The following is a 15000-nucleotide window of genomic DNA, read 5'->3' as shown; positions in this document are numbered from 1 at the left end:
CCTTACTCTTTTTCATTTCATTAAAAAAAAAATATGTATACTTTTTTTTCAAATAGCCGGTCAAACGTCTTCCTTCTATTATATTTTCTCTCTTCTTGGCCGCACTCACCTTGCGTTTTGCTTCCATCTTCTTTATTCTGTTCCTCTTATGTGCTTCCCTATTTTTATATCCATTCCTTATATACTCGATTCTTTTCTACTATAACCTTTTCATCCCACTGTTCGATGCCCCTCTCTCTGCTCCTCAGAGAGAGAGAGAGAGAGAGAGAGAGAGAGAGAGAGAGAGAGAGAGAGAGAGAGAGAGAGAGAGAGAGAGAGGAAAAACAGAGAGAGAAAGAAAGAGAGAGAGAGAGAGAGAGGAAAAACAGAGAGAGAGAAAGAAAGAGAGAGAGAGAGGAAAAACAGAGAGAGAGAAAGAAAGAGAGAGAGAGAGAAAGAGAGAGAGAGAGAGAGAGAGAGAGAGAGAGAGAGAGAGAGAGAGAGAGAGAGAGAGAGAGAGAGAGAGAGAGAGAGAGAGAGAGAGAGAGAGAGAGAGAGAGAGAGAGAGAGAGAGGGAGAGAGAAAGGAGAGAGAGAAATAAGGAGAGAGAGAGAGAAAGAAGGAGAGAGAGAGAGATGGATAAAGAGAGACAAGGAGTGAAGGAAGGTAGGGAGGGGAAGAGAGGCATTGGTTGGTAAGGTAGAAAGTGTGAATGATAAAAAGTAAGGAGGGAAATAAATGGACACAGCATCTTGCGCTGGGAAGAGAAAATGACCAGATACTTAATTGCGTTTAATTATCAAATTAGCCAAACTTAGATGAGATGATATTTGACGAGAGCTTAGCAGCCTTCCATGAGTGTGTGCAAACAAAGAAAGGAAGGATAGACTAAAAAAGAAGTGAAATAGAAATGGAAGGGGATAAGATCAATTTACAAAACAAGATGACAGGACAGGGGAATGGGACGAATAAAAGGAGTTCGCTGGGGAGGTTAGAAGAACATTGACCCATTTATGTTGATAAGCAAGAGCTTTTCTAACCTCTTTTACCAATGAGGGTCTGCCATGATCTCAGTGAAATAATTTAGTGTTAGAATAAAATATGTAAAGGATTCAACGTAACAAAGGGGCTTATTATGAGACTAATATAAAAAAATTAAAAGGCACCGTATCATATAAATAGAGAGAGACAGAGAGAGAGAGAGAGAGAGAGAGAGAGAGAGAGGGAGGTCTGGTGATGTCATTTACTTTCAAAGACCTAGTCTATCTTGATCTAAAAAAGTAAACAGAATTCTTAATAAACGATGAAATGTGACTTTACCGTTGAAGATGAAATATGACACTCTTCGCAGCCAATTCTTTGCAAAGATAATCAATTTCGCATCAAAGGCTTCGTCGGTTTCCGTGGCGTTTTCAAGAAGCTTCCGAAATAAATGTAAAAAAAAAAAAAAAAAAAAAAAAAAAGAAAAGAAGAAGAATAACGAAATCACCTGAGGGCCCGTTGGTCGGTCTCTGGCTTGATATTGACAAAGTAATGCACACCAAATTTATAGTGGCCTCAATTAGCTTGAAATTATGATAATGTGGCCAGGCTGGATGGGGGATCGGATGGCGGGAGCGCGGGAAGGGAAGATTAGCGGGATTGAGGGACCGAAGCCAAAGCGGGATTGGACTAAGTGGAGGGAACCGGTATGATGTCGGAGCCGGAAGAGCGAGAGATCGGCGGCCGGGGAAGTAGGTGCTTTAAGAAGGAGGGAAAGTGGGTGAATGAATAAATTAACATAGGAATGAATGAATGAATAAAAGAATGAATAAATAGATAAATAAATAGATAAACAAACAAATAAATAGATAAATAAATAAATACATAAATAAATAAACAAATAAATAAATAAGTAAATATATATATACATATATGTATATATATATATATATACATATATATATACATGTATATATATATATATGTATTATATATATAAATAAAATAAGCAAAAAATAAATAATTAAATTAATAAATAGATAAATAAATAAGTATTTGATTAAGTGAATAAATAAATGACTAGATAAATAACCAAACAAATGCTTATTTAATATACATATATTAAATAAGCAAAAAATTAATAATTAGATGAATAAATAAATAGATAAATATATAAGTAAATGATTAAGTAAATTAATAAATGACTAAATGAATAACTAAACAAATGGAAAAAAACAAGTGAAAAGACAAATGAATATATATAAATGATTAAATTGGGCAAATAACTAGATAGAATCAATAATTGATAAAAGAATAATTTGATAAACATCACATCAATATGCTGGCAAGTGAATAAAAAACATAGTAAATAAAAAAAAGATTAATGAACAAAAAAGTAGATAATTGAATCAGACTATTTACTTCTTTCCTCATTCATTAATTCATTCATTCACTGATATATAAGCAAAAACCCATATAATGAAATTAATAATTATGTAAGTATATAAACCATGGAAGAGGGTAGTCATGTAAACATTTGTGTAAATACAAGACTGAATTTGGTATGGAAAGTAACAAGGATATGTTTTTGTTTGCATTTGAGGAGAACATCTTCATCGTCTCAATCAATTGGCAAAATATCCCAAAGGTCACAAATAACAACCAATTGTATCTATATTCTCTTTCCTACACCTACCTACCTACCTACCTACCTACCTACCTCTCTCTCTCTCTCTCTCTCTCTCTCTCTCTCTCTCTCTCTCTCTCTCTCTCTCTCTCTCTCTCTCTCTCTCTCTCCTCTCTCTCTCTCTCTCTCTCTCTCTCTCTCTCTCTCTCTCTCTCTCTCTCTCTCTCTCTCTCTCTCTCTCTCTCTCTCTCTCTCTCTCTCTCTCTCTCACACACACACACACACACACACACACACACACACACACACACACACACACACAACACACACACACACACACACACACACACACACACACACACACACACACACACACACACACACACACACACACACACACACACACACACACACACACACACACACACACACACACACGCATCACCACAAAGCACCACCACAGGATGGAAGCATACCAGAATTTTCATTTGACATAGTGAAGAAAATCGAAAGCTGAGTGAAGCTGCCGAATGACAATTGAGACAGGGTAGAGTTTGATTGAGTTGTTGACGATGGAACATTAATCAAGAAGCAGGGAGAAACGGATTGTCAATTTAATAAGAGATGCTAAACTTTTACATATTATCTAATTGGAAGATAATGTTGTACAGAATAATGTTATAAAATAATAGCTCAGTTACGAATACAGAGTTGATAATTTACCTCTGATTGTAAACAATACAATTTTGTTGTATGATACAGTATAAGAGTTTCCATACACTAATGGTAATTTACCATAAAATTGTCACACGTAAACACGTACAAAAGACCCTCCCCTGCTTTTTCAACCACATTTTCACTTTCAAAATTAATTTTGAGTAATTCTAAGAAAAAACGTTTGAATATTTAATCAAAATTGCTCGCAAGGACCGCTTGCTCATCTTTCATACGACGCTTGAAGTTGAAATAATTATGACAAAATTCCAAGAAAAAAAAGACAATGTTGGTACGCAATTTTATTTTAAATTAAGGAAAATTATGGAAATAAGAAGAGTAGAATTATCATTAAAAGATTACAACACTCAAGCATAAGATTTGTGGAGATTCATATTTATGGTACTCAGTAGATGTTTTTGCGTTACTGCACTTAATACAGTTATCCCAAATAAGAAAAAAGATTTCATAAGAAAATTTAAAGAAAAATTGTAGAAATCGAATACAACTCAACGTTCCTATTTTAGTCCCTAATCATAATAGAATGTTGTATGTATTCACTTAATTACCTGCAGTGCCATTAGTTAATTAAGTAAACACTAAGTAACATCATTATCATTATCAACGTTACCTTTCCAGCCGTTGTCCTTCTCCTCCCTAACCTCCCTAACCTGATAAGGGGAGGTTAGGGAGGAGACTGCAAGGGACCATAAGGCCTACACTAGGCAGTTCCATGTCCCCTGCCATGTTTCCCCCCCATCCGTAAAGTTATCTAATCTTCTCTTAAAAAAAATAGCGCTCACTACATGGTTACTAAATCTTCCTTACATTAACCACTCTGTTGTTTAAACCAGTTCTTCCCTATTTCCTCCTTAAACCTTGATTAGTCCAATTTAAACCCATTACCACAAATCCTACCCTGTTGTCTTAATATGATGACCTTGCCTGCATAACCCTTGTTAAAGACCTTGACCCATTTGAATACCTCTATTAGATCTCCCCGCATTCTTCGTCTTTCAAGAGGGTGTATGTTAAGATGTCTAAGCTTGTCTTCGTATAGTGAATTTCTAAGCAATTGTATTATTGTGGTCATTCTCCCCTGTACTGATACTTGCAGTTCTTAATTGTAGTATCAAATGTGTTTTGTTTCAAGACCGTCAATCAAAGATTTCTCTGTGGGACTGGGAATTGGGAGATATTGCTGGACAAAGGTTATCCTTTATTTATACAGGTTAAGTCTTTTTCTAATAGTAGAACACAGGTGATTCTTTTAGATAAAATCCACACACACACACACACACACACACACACACACACACACACACACACACACACACACACACACACACACACACACACACACACACACACACACACACACACACACACACACACACACACACACACACACACACACACACACACACACACACACACACACACACACACACACACACACACACACACACACACACACACACACACACACACACACACACACACACACACACACACACACACACACACACACACACACACACACATTCATGACCTCTACCGAATAACAGACAGTCTTGCATTGTTAGTAAGCGGATTTGGTAAAGTGCTTCTTTTTTATTCCAATATTGTCTACTAGATTTCTGTAGAATATATTTTCTATAAATTTACCGTATATATAATTTTGTCACACACAACACACACACACACACACACACACACACACACACACACACACACACACACACACACACACAGACACCCCCCCCCACACACACACACAGACACCCACCCACACACACATAAACATACACACAGACAGGAACACAAAAACACGCACATACATACACACACAACCACACGCACATACATATAGACACACACACACACACACACACACACACACACACACACACACACACACACACACACACAGTTACAAATCTTTACGAGTACTTTGAATTGTAACAAATTATTCTATGATATGAATGACTCCAAAGACTCTGTCTTCGGGATATCTGTCCACAGAATAAAATTGTAAAAGGTCGCCATTCAATTTTGCATCATCATGAACATTGAAAACAATTAAACAAATGGAAAGTTTACTTCTTTCATTATTCATTAAAGTTAACAGAAATAGCAAGATAATTATAACAAAGGGCATATAATTGAATTAAGGATTTACATACAAATTGTAAACATGATTTCAAGTTCTTAAACACAGTCTTAAGGGGGGTGAAAGAAAAATAGTTACCCAGAGATTCACTGTCTAGACTTCCCGCGTCACTACCATAGACTTCACACATGAAATCCTAATTAATAGCTGAGTTAAAACATATAAACAGGAGGAAAAGACTTACATTAACACAACCGAGGAATCTCCGCCCAAGGCTGACACGTCCTCCTAATGGGCTATCTGCATTCTTTTTCACTTCCCCGCGCGCAGAGCGCCCCTCTCACAAACTCACTCCAGGTTGGCCCATAGAATAAGCGTCTATGGAGTTTGAACCTGATTGGCGAAGACAGACTAAACGTATTTGCACACTCGCTGGCGAAGCTACTCGTGCAAAAACGACGAAAACGTATTACATAATATCATGAACTAATACATAATTTACATTACATCAACAGAAAACAATAATAATTCGGCTTGACATGTTTACACAATAGTATACAAAAATAATAATGCATCTTACAGAACTGAACATGATTCAATAGAACATTAAGACGTTGACCCAAAACGTTTGGATATCTCTCTACAAGTAACGTCCAGAACGTAACGCTTAATTCTCGTCCGTTAGACAACTGACGTCACTTCACAAAATAATATATTCATACATTACATGTATAGGATACTCATATATGTAACAACACACACACACACACACACACACACACACACACACACACACACACACACACACACACACACACACACACACACACACACACACAACTCCTTGCCCACCAGAGATAGAGTGCCGGCTTGCAATGTTGTGACGTTGTTCAACTCTGGGCGGAGACTCGTGTTCAATCCACTGATTTAGCAGTCGAGCGTGGTAACACTACGCCAGCAAACCGAGTGTGTGTAAGTGTGTATGTGTGTGTGTGTGTGTGTGTGTGTGTGTGTGTGTGTGTGTGTGTGTGTGTGTGTGTGTGTGTGTGTGTGTGTGTGTGTGTGCGTGTGTGTATTTTCATGCGTGCATGTAAGTGTATATAACTATAGTGGATATTCAGAATTTTGAAACAGCGAGTTAAACTTTTAAGATTTCCTCTTTTCTTTTCTTAATGCAAGCTCAAACAGTTATCTCTTAACAACTTTACATCCTCAGAATTTGGATCATCCTCTTAATGCCCTTGGCGTCATGTTTAAGAAAGTGAATATCAAGGATATTTTCAACTTGCCATTATTTCTACTTTAATTCTGAGTTTATGGTTCATCACCCATAGAATTGTCACCAACTACCGTCTGCGTGTGTGTGTTTGTGTGTGTGTGACATATACTATCCTCTTGGATAACGTGTCACACTCGTCATCGACACGTATTTCCCTCCCGGATGAGAATTCAATGATCATATTACCAAATATAATGGTAATCCTGCTACTTCACACACACACACACACACACACACACACACACACACACACACACACGCAGACGGTAGTTGGTGACAATTCTATGGGTGATGAACCATAAACTCAGAATTAAAGTAGAAATAATGGCACACACACACACACACGGTGGCACAGTTGGTAGAGCGCTGGGGACTGGGAAGTAGAAGTGCTCGTAGTACCCAGTTCGAATCCTGCCCAGGGCCGAAATTATTTCGGTATCGCTGTGCCTCGGGTTGTTACTCTGACTCTCGTGGGCGGGGAGTCGGGGGTGTGTGTGTGTGAAAGGTCATAGCATTACCCATAGATCGGTCATACGAGCTCTGAGCTCTCTTCCGGGAGGGAAATAGCTATCGATCACGGGTCCAACACGTGATCCAAAGACCAAGGTGAATACACACACACACACACACACACACACACACACACACACACACACACACACACACACACACACACACACACACACAACCTCTCTAAAGTACCAAAGGTTCACCGGCCTTGTGAATGTCAGAAGTTTGTAACATCAAGGGAACCCTTAGACCCTATGTCTATTACGGGTTCAAACGGTCAAAAGAACTGAATAAGGTCGCCACCCGGTCGGACACCGGGAAAAGAAAATCAAACTAACTTAACTTAAAGAAATATAATTAAATAAATTATAAGTATGAAAGTTAATACAAGTAAAATGACACGAAAATAATATAACAAAGACACACTATTACAATTAAACAAACATGATTTTACATAATACATCTGACTTCTGATCATACATTTGACATTACACAAAAGAATCAAGTTCGAAGGTTTTAACGGGATTGAATAGACGTAAGACTGGGTTACAGATCACCAAACAGTCATGAAATATAAGCTAATTCTAAGCCCCAATACTACTCACTCCGCGTTCACTTATTATAGGGCTCTACAAATCTAAGTCCTAGTAGATCTGGCTTGCTGCTATATCAAGGGAAAAGGGTACTAACCTCAAGGCTGGCATTTTGAATCTAACCCGTGTAGTAGGTCTAAGCAGGGTCTGGACAATCTTATAGACTCGTTGGCCGGTGCGTGACGAGGCAATACGCTCGTAGCTCATTGGATACTACAAGGGGGGGCGGGATTTACCTAGCCTGACGAGCCTACATTGTTTAAGCGGGAAATACATACGAAATATTTTTACGTCACGGCCTGTGACGTACCAGAGACGCATGCTCAATGGACACTTGAATAATCAACATATTACCAAAAAACAATCAATATTATTATAAACTAATACCATAGTTACATTAATAGATACATACAATACATAGTAAAGAAAATACCTTACGGTGACACATTTGGTCATAACCAAAGCAGCACAATACGAACACACGTAACATGACATCTCCTCAAAACAACAATTACAATTACATATTTGGCAATTATACATCGCAGATGTAACACCTCCCCACCAAAAGAGAAAAAAATTCTTGAAAAGAATTTTTTTTTTCTTTACTTTCGGCAGATATGTGCTACGATCTAGACAGACAGTCTGCTATCACATTATTCCTCCCAGAAATATGTTTTACATCTAGATTATATTCTTGTAAAAATAGACTCCATCTAGTTAAGCGGAGGTTCTTCTCCTTGAACTTCTGAATATATTTTAAGGGATGGTGGTCAGTGAACACAGTTACATTTGCGCAAACAGGGATATATATATCAAAATGTTTCAAAGCCAAAATAATGGATAATAATTCCTTTTCAATTGTGGAATACTTTTTCTGAGCCACATTCAGTTTTCTGCTGAAGTAACTCACAGGATGATCCACAGTGTCTTTAGCTTGTAATAGTACGGCACCAACACCAATGTTGCTGGCGTCACAATACAGAGAAAATGGTTTTGAGAAGTCTGGGGCCTGCAACACTGGAGCTGTACACAAAAGGCTCTTCGATTGAACAAAAGCGGTGTTGCAAGACTCAGTCCACTGGAACTTGGCTCCTTTCTTTAGCAGGTCGGTTAAAGGAGCTATTAAGGAAGAGAAATTATAGATGAACATTCTATAAAAGGCAATAGTTCCTACAAAACTACGAATCTCCTTTTTGGTCTGTGGTACTGGAATTCTGAGAATGGCTTCCACTTTGGCCTGGGGAGGAGCCAATTCTCCTTGTCCGATCACATAACCAAGATAATGCACCTTGGCCTGAACAAATTCACACTTTGTTAGATTGAGCACCAAATTGGCAGACACTAACTTGTCAAAGAGTAAGGTTAGACGATCCAAATGATCCTACCAAGTGTCACTATACACTACGACATCATCGAGGTAGGTTACACAGCCAGGTATGTCCTCGGTAATTTTATTCATTAACCGTTGGAACGTGGCAGGGGCGTTGGTCATACCAAAGGGCATAACCTTACATTGGTAAGTCTTTCCCAATGCGGCGAAACAGGAGATAGACTGGGCACGGGGTGTCATGGGCACTTGCCAATACCCACGGAGCAGATCTAATTTAGTTATGAAATGTGCCCCTCCTACTCTATCTATACACTCTTCTAACCTAGGTAAGGGGTACGAGTCCCTTTTGGTCACTGCATTCACGCGTCGGAAATCGACACAAAACCGCTGAGTACCATCTGCTTTCGGAACTAAACCGTGGGCCAGCATATAGTCTATTTCCTTCCTGATTATAGCTGCTCGTTGCGGGTTGACACGATACGGTGCCTGCTTAATAGGCTTCGCGTCTCCTACATCAACATGCAGAATTAGGTCAGTCTTTCCAGGAGTATCTCGAAAGACCTCCTGATACTTACTTAATAAGGCAGTTAAGTCCTCCCGTTGTGTAGCCGTGAGGTGGTCCAGCTTATCCACTACCTGGGGCCACCCTCCTGCATTCTCCTTCCACGGCATCTCTAAGGTGGGGGAAATAGTGTCCTCGTCTACTTCATGCATGAGAGAAACCGTACAAACACTCGCGACAGTTTCACCCACCGGGTTCTGCTCCCTTTCTCGATACAACTTTAACATATTTATATGGCATAATTGTTGACTCCGTCTCCGATCTGGAGTGGCAACAATATAGTTTAGTTCCCCTACTCGTTTCACTACCTCATAGGGTCCACTGAACTTTGCCCTTAAGGGGTTACCTTGAAAAGGCAGCAGGGCCAACACACTATCACCGGGATTAAATTCCCGTATTTTGGCATTTCTGTCATAATGTCGCTTCATTCTTTCCTGAGCACTCATTAAATTTTCTCTGGCCATTTCCCAACACGCGGCCAACTTACCTTTCATGTCAGTCACCGACTTCGACATGTCCTTAGGGGCAGAGCTATGCTCTTTCAATAAACATTCTTTCAGGACTTTAAGAGGTCCTCGAACCTTGTGCCCGAAAACTAATGCAAAAGGCGAGAGGCCCAACGATTCGTTGGATACTTCACGCACTGCAAACAACAGGTATGGTAAGGCTTGGTCCCACCCCGTATCATTTTCTAAGCACCATTTCCTCAACATTGTTTTTAACGTTTGATGGTACCGTTTAAGGGCACTCTGCATAACCTCTCTAGATAAAAACACAGACCCCTGGTCTGTCTAACTCGCGAGGTAGTCCCCACTTCGTAAAGAAGCTAATCAGCTCATGCAACACCACTTTGGCGCGCACTTTACGTAGTGGTATCGCCTCGGGATACCTAGAAAAGGTATCCATCAAAGTGAGAATATACTCATGTCCCCTAGCAGTCTTAGGCAACGGTCCTGCTATATCCACGATAACCTTAGCAAAGGGTTCCTCTCCTACAGGGATTGGTTTCAAAGGGGCTACAGGTACAGGTTGGTTTGGTTTTCCTACCAACTGGCAAGTGTGGCAAGTACGACAGTGCTGTGCCACATCCCTTCTAATTCCTGGCCAATAGAAATGTTGCCAGATACGGTCTAAAGTTTTGCGTACACCCAAATGTCCAGAAAGGGGACTATCATGCCCTAGCCGTAGAACTTCTTTCCGGTAGACCTTCGGCAACATAACTTGCCGTCTCTCGGACCACACTGCATCATCAGTGGGGCAAGTACTTTCCACCCATCGGCGGAATAGTACTCCCTTGTCCAAGTAATACTCCTCTGATAGTTCACTGCCACTCTCTACCCTTTCATATAGTTCCCGTAAGTCGGGATCGACACTCTGCAAGTCACTGAGACATCTTGTGTCCACCTGTTTCTTTTCCATATACAAGCGACTCAAGTCATACACATCGGTTTCACTTACTTGTTCCTCCTGGAACAGAGGCTTCAGGTCAAACTCTGCTTCGACCTGGGCTTCCTCACTTGGGAGTTCTTCCTCGGGGTTCATACTGTCCTCACATTTAGGTTTTCCACAGTTTTCCCCACTCGAGACCCTTACTGGTCTCACCTGGTCCTTAGACCACTCCCTCTGTGCTGCCATCGCCCTCGTAACAGCGCAAACCGGAAATAACCCCGGGTGCCGTCTCTCTAGTTGCTCGGTCTCTTCCGAAACAACCGGTACCTCCGAAACTATGGGTGTGGGACACATCTTCCCACCAACCAAATCATTTCCTAATATAACATCCACACCTACAACTGGTAATTCATCTACCATCCCTACCATAGCCTGTCCCTCGTAGAGAGGCGACTGTAGGTCTATGGATACTAGAGGTACCTTGGCTAGGCCCCCTAGGGAACTTACCGTTACACTCCCTCCAACCACTGGAGTTCTCACCAGACTACTCAGTATTAGGGACTGGAGGGCTCCCGAGTCCCGTAGGATGGTGACTCGTTTCCGGTCTCCTCCTATGGATATCCAGCCTTGGAATAAAAATGGCTGATATCCCTTTAAGTGAGGTTTAAGTTTACCCTCCAATTCATCTACTTTACCCCCATCCATCTCTGATGGGCTGTTACCTATATAACTCATCAATGCCACTGTTTTGGCTTCACTCTCTCCCTGGGCCTTGCCCTTTGTGGAGGTGCTCTCAACCTTATTTGTTAAAGATACGGGCTTGACACCTTCCATCTCTCTTCGTCTCTTCCAACAATCTCTCATTTGGTGGCCTACCCTTCCGCAATAGAAACATGACTTAATCATTGATGACTTACTACAGTCATCTTTCTTGACTTCTATGGATTTGGTAGGTGACCCACCTGATGAGAGCGAGATTCTCTGCCTATTTATTGCCAGGTCTCCTTTTCCCTTGTGAGTAACCGAGAACTTCCCTGCAGGTCTTATCAATTCATACTTATCGGCTAACACTGCGGGCTCCTCCAATTTGGAGACTTCTTTTTCCTGAAGATACAATGATACCTCTTTAGGGATGGATCTCAGATACTCCTCTACCAGTAGCAGTTCAGCCAGTCTATCGAAATCTTTATTAACCTTGTTAGATCTTAACCACTGGTCCCACAATAAACGCTTTTCTCTACTAAACTCCACGTGCGAGATGTTAGGTTGTTTCCTTAGGTTCCTAAACTTTATCCTATATAACTCGGGAACGAGTTCACATGCCCTAAGGATGGCCGTCTTGACCATGTCATAGTCCTTCGCCTGTGCGTCCTCTAGGGCGCCATATACTCTCAAGGGCTTCCCTCTTAAGTTAGTCCGCAACAGCGCAGGCCAAAACTTCTTTGGCCATGAATAATCTTTAGCCATCCTTTCAAAAATTCTAAAGTACTGGTCCACATTGGATTCATCGAACTCAGGAAGCAACCTCGCATTCTGCACTACATCAAACTCAGGTCTCCCATTCACGGTTTGAGGAATTGGTAGCACTTGTTCATTCTCTTGCAATTCAGATTTAAGTTTAAGACACTGCATTTCTAATCTAGCCCTCTCAGTTTCTTCCCTTGCTATTTCTAATTTTAATTGTAACTCGCTTAATCGAGATTCGGTGTGCCGGGATTCACCATCAGCGTCACTACCTTCCCGATCATCTAAATTCGCTGAGCCGGCAGAAGCTTGTTCTGTCGCTCTCTTCATCTCTCGCCGGCACACTTTCGTCTCGATCATGCAACATTGCCACTACCAAGTGTACTAACTCCTTTATTTAACCCGTGGGTCGAACTAGCTCCAAAATAATGTGCTATCAATTTCAATTCCGGTATGGTGAGACCTTGAATTTCCTTATCTGTGGGTTTTCCTTGTACAAATTCATCTACCTCGGTTTCGTTGGTTAACCGCATCTTCCTACCTTAATAAACCTATTATCACTGATCCACGTCGAACGTCTTTCCAATTTACCGTTAAATCCTGGCAATGAGGCGCCAATTTATGTTACAAACCTCTCTAAAGTACCAAAGGTTCACCGGCCTTGTGAATGTCAGAAGTTTGTAACATCAAGGGAACCCTTAGACCCTATGTCTATTACGGGTTCAAACGGTCAAAAGAACTGAATAAGGTCGCCACCCGGTCGGACACCGGGAAAAGAAAATCAAACTAACTTAACTTAAAGAAATATAATTAAATAAATTATAAGTATGAAAGTTAATACAAGTAAAATGACACGAAAATTATATAACAAAGACACACTATTACAATTAAACAAACATGATTTTACATAATACATCTGACTTCTGATCATACATTTGACATTACACAAAAGAATCAAGTTCGAAGGTTTTAACGGGATTGAATAGACGTAAGACCGGGTTACAGATCACCACAGTCATGAAATATAAGCTAATCCTAAGCCCCAATACTACTCACTCCGCGTTCACTTATTATAGGGCTCTACAAATCTAAGTCCTAGTAGATCTGGCTTGCTGCTATATCAAGGGAAAAGGGTACTAACCTCAAGGCTGGCATTTTGAATCTAACCCGTGTAGTAGGTCTAAGCAGGGTCTGGACAATCTTATAGACTCGTTGACCGGTGCGTGACCAAAGACTATATAGGAAAGATGGGAAAGATTCTATTTTTTTTACTAATAAGAAAACGTCATCCATCCAGCCTGAATGCGCGCCATCTATCGACAGAGCCGCAAACTATAAATCGGAAGTGGCGTAGCGCGGCTTTCAAATCATACTTAACTTGTATTATATATAGTGTTTATGGACATTTTAAAACTGATCCTTTCGCTAAAATAATCAACATCTCGAAAAAGTTTTACTTTCTCTTTATAAAATAATAAGTAGTAATTTTATGACTTTTGCATACAAACAAGACTATTTAATATATGCTTTACACACATGATCATATTTATAAAATCAAAAGTTGGTAAAATACTTCTGCACAATGCATCATTCATTACTAAATATTTGAGATTGAGTAAACAGTTAAAATTGAAATGTTATTTTAGTTATATTCATTTTATTATTTCTGTAATATCATGTTTTTCTTGTTTGTGCTTGTGCTTATGTTTGAACTTAATATACTTATTCAAGTGTCTGTACACAAATTATACAAACAAGGATAGTAAAAGTTTGGTATACATGAGATTCTTTTATTTGCAACAAAGCAATACTGTCTTGTAAGAACATATACCAAACAAACTAAAAGAAATAACATTATTCAACTTCAAAAATGAACCATACATCAGGCAACCAAAACATGCAATCAGATATTAAATACCAAACAAAACATTGGAAAATCAGTAATCAGAAACAATAATATGAAACAAAAATAAACAAAGAAGCAGACATAACATGCATATTAAGCAAAAATAAAGCAAAAAATGTTAACAGAAAGGAAAATCCCAAAAGCAAGCAAACAAAAATATACACATATGTAGCAAGACAGGTACTGTATTGTAAAAAACATAGACAAAAATAAAAGGATGAACATGCAAGAAATAAGTCACAAAATCAAACAAACAAGATTTGCAATCATACATAAAATAATTTTGCATAGGATAAAAACGTAACTTCTTTGATCAAATTACATGGAAATCACACATTTTAGAGAAAATAGGTAAAATAATGCAACCATATGCTAGTGTTTTATATGAAATTATGCATTTGAGCAAAAACCGTCCTTGTTTGAGATTTGGTCGGCTATGAGTGAGTCGGACGGCATTCGTAGCTGCGGTTAGTAATTTTGCAGAGGATAAAAACGTAATTTCTCTTCGATCAAATTACATGGAAATCACACATTTTAAAGAAAATAAGTAAAG

Source organism: Oratosquilla oratoria, chromosome 11 (assembly GCF_046742065.1).
Source record: "Oratosquilla oratoria isolate Oo_2021 chromosome 11, ASM4674206v1, whole genome shotgun sequence".
NCBI lineage: Eukaryota > Metazoa > Arthropoda > Malacostraca > Stomatopoda > Squillidae > Oratosquilla > Oratosquilla oratoria.
Note: the sequence above shows the minus strand (reverse complement) of the source record.